This window comes from Atractosteus spatula, chromosome 4 (genome assembly GCF_055471065.1).
Source record: "Atractosteus spatula isolate fAtrSpa1 chromosome 4, fAtrSpa1.hap1, whole genome shotgun sequence".
NCBI classification, from domain to species: domain Eukaryota; kingdom Metazoa; phylum Chordata; class Actinopteri; order Semionotiformes; family Lepisosteidae; genus Atractosteus; species Atractosteus spatula.
In genome coordinates, this window is record NC_142709.1 from 3,417,208 (window position 1) to 3,424,720 (window position 7,513).

Consider the following 7,513-nt stretch of genomic DNA (forward strand, 5'->3'; position numbering starts at 1 on the left):
TTTTGCACCGTTAAAATTCACCGATTGTCATTCGCATGGGATAATCGGTCAGCTCAATTGATAATAGCGGGATATTAATTTTCAGACGGTTTCTGTCTCGCTGGGCAGTTATGTAAGATGATTTTCGTCCATGACTAATAGGAATTCAGAGACAGATTTAAAAACATACTGTAGGAAAGGAGTCGATCATACCCCCCCCCCCCCCCCCCACACCTGAACCTCACAGCTCCAACAGATTTATACTAGTTTATTATTATTATTATTATTACGAATAATACTGTAACTGTATTTGGTTTTTCATCCCAAAGCACTTTAAGAGGGGACTCATTTCAGCCCCCTTGGCTGATGTACGGCATAATTTTCATCTGCTGCACATACAGCACATTCGGCTGAGAAGGGATGGGTTACTTAATCATACTTCAGCAGTGGAATTAAGAGGGGAATTTGTTTAGGAAGGTAGACGCAGTAACACAGTGCTAAGCATTGCTGCCTCACAGGGCTGGGGCTCTGGGTTCAAGTTCAGACCTGGGGTGCTGTCTGTGTGGAGTTTGCATGTTCTCCCCCTTTTTGTGTGGGTTTCCTCCAGGTGCTCTGGTTTCTCCCAAACAGTCCAAAGACCTACTGGAAGGTTAATTGGCTTCTGGGGAAACTGGCCCTTTTGTGAGTGTGTGCTTGTTTATCTGGGTGTGCCCTGTGATGGACTGGTGTCCTGTCCAGGGTGTATGTGTGTGTGTGCCCTGAGATGGACAGATGTTCTGTCCAGGGTGTGTGTGTGTGCCCTGAGATGGACAGATGTCCTGTCCAGGGTGTGTGTGTGTGCCCTGTGATGGACTGGTGTCCTGTCCAGGGTGTGTGTATGTGTGCCCTGTGATGGACTGGCGTCCTGCCCAGGCTGTACCCTGCCTTGCACCCTTTGTTTGCTGTACTGGGCTCCCCTGAGACCCTGAACTGGATGGAGCTGATAGACAATGGATGCATGGGGTGGGGTAGAAGTTTATCCCAGTCACTGGGTTTAAAACTACTACTCCTATATGACAGCCGCTCAAGGATCTTTAACGACCAAGCAGTCAGAACCTTGTTTATTGTTTCATCTCAAGGACACTACCTACCACAATGTTTTCCAGGTCGTTGGTTTGGGAATTCTGTTCCGGACAGAAGAGCGCCACCTGCTGGTCTGCTCTTGACATTGTATGCTGATCTGTTGCATCGCCAGGTGGGATTCAAGAGCATGTGCACCTCTAGCAGGGAACATCAGTCAACGAAGGCTGGTGCTGAATTCCGAGCTGATATTATTTTCCTGTTGGTAGTCTTGAAGCTTCACTTTGCATTACATGTAGCCCAGATTGTAAAAAAAATGTAAAAGTCTTCATTCCTAGTTTATTGTTGTTTAAAATAATTAAGTCAGACAAAGAATTGTATTTAGCTTGTTTGCATGAAGTATATATTTTGTGTATTTTCCATTATTGTTATCTACAATACTGTTCATGACATTTACTTAAAATGTCCAATAGAGGAAATTCAGTAGAGTATCCTCCAGGCAATGGGCAGGTTTTCATTGTTGTCCTTCAGGGCAATGCCAGAGGAGAATGTATTAGAGAAACCCAGGTGTTGTCTTTCGAACAAAGGGTCTGAGAGTGACTTGTTCAGCCTGTGTTCAGTGGATAAGTGTGTGTTGCTCCAGCAACTTGCAGCAATATGGAATTACAGTTAGAAACTTGATCTTGGAAATAGACTGGGATAAATTTCGATGGGTGCTCACCGTAGTCCAGAGAACTCCTCACTCAGGTGTGAAATACTCCAGTAAGATCGAGAAGCCCCTGCCAGCTCTGTACAGTGTAAATGCAGTTAACTGTCAGTGCTGGCAGTTTCTCACAAGAAAGTTCAGTTTCTGCTGTATTGGCAAGAAATCTGTCAGCAAACAAATGCGTATTTAGCCATGAATCCAATATTTACATTTTTATGACGCTGTTTAAACTGGTAGCTGTTATTAGCAGTCGGCGTGTTTCCTCTGCAAACTCAAGTCAGCCACACATGCAGTGTGCACAGCTGCTCAAGGCTGCTTCGAAAGCAGTCCCAGAGAACGCAGGAGAAGGCAACGTGTTCGTAAGGAATGGAAATGATCTGTTGTATGATTCGAGTGGCTGTTGACAGGCTGCCACACTTTATTAACTGCGGACTGCAGCGAGCTGAGACTTGTGCTTGAGCCGATTCTGCCCACTCCTGTATGATGGCGCTGGCCTTATTTTGCTCTGCTGGAGGGAGTGCCTATGAATAACTGTGCAAGCATTTGGGCTCCTTCGCACATAATGAACATAATGGAAGTCACAAGATGCGTTGGGACTGAGACCTCAGCCCTGCAGTCTCCTCCTCACACTCACACTCACACACACACACACACACACACACACACACTCATAGGACATCGTCGAACAGCCCCCCCTCCCCAGAAGAAAGCACAGCACAGTCCCGGACCGATGGAGCATCACGACTTCGTGCGTGAGAAAGATTTTTTTTCCCTTTAAATGCTCAAGTGTTCTTTGCCATAAAATCCCAAAAGGCTTTATAATCAGCACCCTGTTTGTCACTTTAAATTGACATATTCCTCAAGGTCCATTTCCTACCAAAGAGCATCGCATGGAGCTCATAAAGAACCTTTTAAAGGAAGAGGGGTTGCAAAAGCCTCGTTCATATGTGAAGTTAGCATACTGGGATCTAGGTATTTCCTTTAGGCTTAAATGGGATATTTTCTTTCTTCCTAAAAAGCTTTTTTTGTAGCTTTTGCTACAGTGTTTTCTCCTTCTACATCTCAAAGCTCTGGAATTCTGGATATCAGAGAGCCACCTCCCTCAGCGCCTTAAAATCCAGACTCAGACCCGCCCTCTTTAGAAAGGCTTTTATTTCATTGATGTCTGTCTGCCTCTTTGCATCTGCTATTACTTCTTTACATCTGCCATTACTCAGCGAATCCTGAAAGTATTTGGTCTTTCAGCATTTATCACAAACCCAGAATCTGCAGTTTAAATTCAAGCACCAGATCCCCAGGGCCAAAAACTGTGACTTAGACAGCAGCCAGTAAGAAACGTGTCTCCACTGCTAAGAAATATCGCCACCAAAATGTTTAAGCAGAACAAAATAGAGAAGGGGGTGAGTATTGCAGAGGTGGGGTTTGAGTTTACTACTTGTAAAGGAGCTGCAAGCACTGGGATCAATTTCCCAGAGTCACTTTCCTCAAAGGGTGGACTAGCTCACAGGCAATCCTAGAGCACTTTCGTGTCCAATCAGATCAGCTTACAGAAGGACAGAAACATGGCAAAGAGCAGAGCAGCCAGATTCCCGGCCCACGTGAGAGGCAGGTCTGATGGAGCCCTGGACTTCTCCTCGCTGGCTCTGGTCCTAAGACTGTCGTACAGCAGCTTTGTAAAGGTGGCTCCTCTCCACCATGTCAGTCAACAGTGAGCTTCACGCTGCTTAACCCAGTGCAGCTCCAGGGAACGACTTAAGAAAGGCTTATCCTAATTGGGGCTGCCAACATAATCTCCCCTAATCAAGAGTGTTTTATAGTGTTGTATAACGGCCACAATGCCAGCAAGGCTCTGTGACAAGTGACCAGCTGAATTTGTATTCACTGTTAAACAAAACAGGGGAAGTGAAGTTGATCAAGGAATGAGGACCGGAAACAGAAAGAGAGAAATCATCTTCCTATGCAAACCTAAAACTAGGACAGTTTTAGTCCTACTGTAACTATCATTAGGAACTGGGGCCAAGATACAGCTGGTTTGAAAAGTGTTGTAGAACAGCCTCTTTTAAAGAAATGACTTTTGCTTATGTTAACTTGCGAACTGTAATAACAAACCCTGAGATAACCAATAAACACAATGGCTTCAGGTTCCTGCCAAATGAATTTCTTCCTTGTCATGTGTGACAGGTGACAATTCTCTCTGTTGGAACATTCGAGACTGATGGACTTTTTACAGTCATTGAAGTCATCATCGTTATTTCTGATATTTAATTCATACATTGCTTTTTATTCACTTGTACTTTTTTACCATTTTTTGTAATTTCCACTGATTTGATCTACTGATATGAAAGACAATCAAAATCACAGAGTGACACAGGCACATACACTTGAAAATAATCAATTCCAACGGACAAATTGTTTTTCATTGCCGACCGATGATATGATTGAATACAAATTTTACCATAATTTTGTTTTCCTGAAAGAAGCCCAGATATGATCTTCCATCAAGTCTTACAAGCAGAAGTGTGAGATTGAGTTTAAATTTGACATTGGACATTGTGCAGAGTAATTAAAAATGGTTCTGCTGCCAGCTTAAAAAAAATAGCTAAATTTTAGCTTTTCTTTGAATTAAAAAAGTTAACCTTACTGAAGATTATTTAATTGTTGACAGTTAAGTGTCACATATGTCACATATGTGTCACATATGTGATGTTTTTGCAAATGGATGGTTGGGTGAGTCACGCATTTACCTTCACCTTCCTGGTGAAAGTCATTTCTAAAATCAAGAGAAAACTGAAAGAAATACCGCAAGACAGACTGAAAAACATATTTTTCTTTGAAAGTGACCTAAATGCACAACACATAAAACCCGATCGATCTGCGCTGTTGCAAAATGTTATCTTTCAGTAACTAGGAAAGGGAGCAATATGATACCAGCAGCAGCAATAGTTCAGTTAATCCTTTGCTGCACATGGAGATGCAGACGTGTGTTACAGCTGTATCAAACATGCTTTGTCTGTAACAGGAACAGGAGCTTGTATTCTCATGCAACATGTTAGGAACACGTGACAGATCTGACTGTCTAAACAGAATACAAAGTATAATATTCTGCCCTGCTTGGCTTTCATCATTGTTACAGCTAATCAAGAGAACAAGAAGTGTCTTCATAATTATCCTGTGAGAAAGCATAAAAGGTGTAATTTGTAAATCCTGTGTAGGGGGAGAGCACTCAGTTAATGTTTTGCCTCTTTCTCGTTTTTACATTTGAAGGAAATGTGATATATCTTTTTTGTAAAGATCAAGAATTTTTTATAAAGTCTACCTTTGCAGGAAGAGAAATTAAAATGAGGTTTCTAAATGCTGCTGGTTACTGTGGCAACATTAAAGATTACTATCATGTGTGTCTGCTCTCTAGTTACCCTTCCAACCCTAAGAAGACCATCTCACGATGTCTGACAATAGACTGAAATAAATATGTAGGATGAGAGATGAAAAACATTTGAAAAGGAATAATTGACCATTTAGTTCAAAATTAATGAATGCAGTCAACAAAAATTGTCCCAAAGGTAAAAACATAGCACAAGGAGATTTAGGAGTTGCACAAAGAAGTACTTGTCCGAACCTCAGCGAGATAAGAGCAGTTTGCCGGGCTGTGCTGTGCAGTCTGGAAGAGAAGCGTCCGCCACAGATCGGTTGGCTGTCGTCCGTGGAGTGTTTGCTGTGGGGTTTTGAGGCAGCTCTGACGGGATGATGTAGTTGCAGGACGCTGCGTTGGAATATCCTGTCACTCTGACGCCTGGAATTGGCGGCCAGGGAGTGGCAGTGTATCAGCCCTGGAATGGAACTTTCCGGCATTGTGCGGGGCTGTTCAGGGTGTTTAAACGGACGACCAGGGAGGTGGTTACGACTGCACTGAACAGAACTTAACAAGACCGGGGTAACAAAGGCTTTAGGCCTCCAGGAAGCATAAACTACACAGGTCCTGGAGTGGCAGGCTGGCGTGAAGCATCCCTCTGGACATGAGGTTTCTCGGTTTGATAGGAAGTCATCGCCTGAACAAAGGGTTTACCTTCATTATAAGAGAAGATCACTTTATTGGCCAAACATAATTTCTTGTATTAGGAATGTGTCTTTTCACAGACCCCAGCTTGCTCTCCATGAGACACACAGACAGGGAGAGAAGCTGGGGGTCAGAGCGCAGGGTCAGCCATTTATACAGCACCCCTGGAGCAGCTGGGGTGAAGGCTCTTGCTCAGGGGCCCAATGGAGTAGGATTCCTCTGCCGGCCGCGGGATTTAAACCGGCAACTTTCCAGAACAGGCGCAGGCGCAGATCCTGAGCCACAGTGGCCTCCAGAATACCGACATGCGATGAAAGTATATATACAATATAATAAAAATCTTGCTGTACTTTTGTACGTCTCCCAGCCAAGAAACAGAAGAATAAGCTTTATTTGGTTCCGTCGCCTTAGCAATCACAGGAAGACAGTGCTCATGCGCTCAGTGTTATGAGGCATATGACCAGGAAAGATTATGAAAAAAATGAAGTTTGCATCCATATTAAATACGAATAGCAAACTCCTCGGTGAGACACGTTGTGTTCTTTACTTTATTATCAGCTTTATTACTTCATTATCGATGACGATTAACGCCTTTCTAGTCACCGAGCTTTTCTGACAAAGGAAAGCTGTCAAAAAAGTAACTTTAAGAAACACCGCTAGAGGGTAGTATTTGTCTTTTCTTTCCTCTGTATCGAACTACTAAGAACTAAAATTGCAAATTAAAACCCATATACTACTACATTATCTAAATTCAAAGGTTGCATCTATTTACTCATTCGTTCGTGTATTAATTTTAATAAGCGATTAAAATAATACATTTTATTGTCAACATCGACGCAGAACACTTTTTTTTCCCCCTTTTCGTCCAGAGGAGAAAAAAAAAACAGCGAACATCAAATCAAGTAAAAGGATCTTTGGTATTGATTAAATGTTTTGTCGTCGATTCATTCGTTATCAGGACTGCCCATGGAAAAACTCGAGTGACTTTGTTGCATAAGCCCCTCGTTAGCGAGAGAGCTGTGTGGGCACAGGTTACGATGAGGTGACGTTACTGTCACGACCGCCAGCCTGCCCAGACCGGCCCCCAAGAGAGCTGACCAGTGCCAGCAGCGGGGCGATCATTACTGTACAAGTGCCGCTGCACGTGTTAACGATTGTTTGCTTCAATCGTACTTTCTGGATTCTGAATCACCTTTTTCCTTTGGACCACGAACTCGCCTTGCGTATTGGATTGTTCGCCTACCGTGTCATTTACCTCCTCCCGCGTCTGCACAGGATCCACAGTAGGGATTCCTTACAGTTACCTGTTGAGTGTCAAGGCTGGTGAAAATCAAGGCGAGCGCAGACGCAGAAAGAAACCAATAGGCCTCACGGATCGAGAGGAACAGACCTTTGATCCATCAGGTACATAGGAGGAAATAGTTCAAAAAGGTAGCTGCGTCAGCATGCGTAGGAACAAGTAAAGGTTTATTCCCTGCTGAAAAGAGAAGAAAAGAAACACAACGTTTCGGCTGTGGAGCCTTCTTCGGGTTAAGAGCTCCACAGCCGAAACGCTGTGTGTCTTTTCTTCCTTTTTCGGCAGGGAATAAACCTTTTCAGGTACATAGGAGACTGCTGGTCTCTGCCGGGACTGGCGGCACGTTGGCATCTGTGACCGGTGAAACACAGATGCACGGGCTCTCCAAGAGGATCAGGGCAGGGTCCCCCAGAACCGC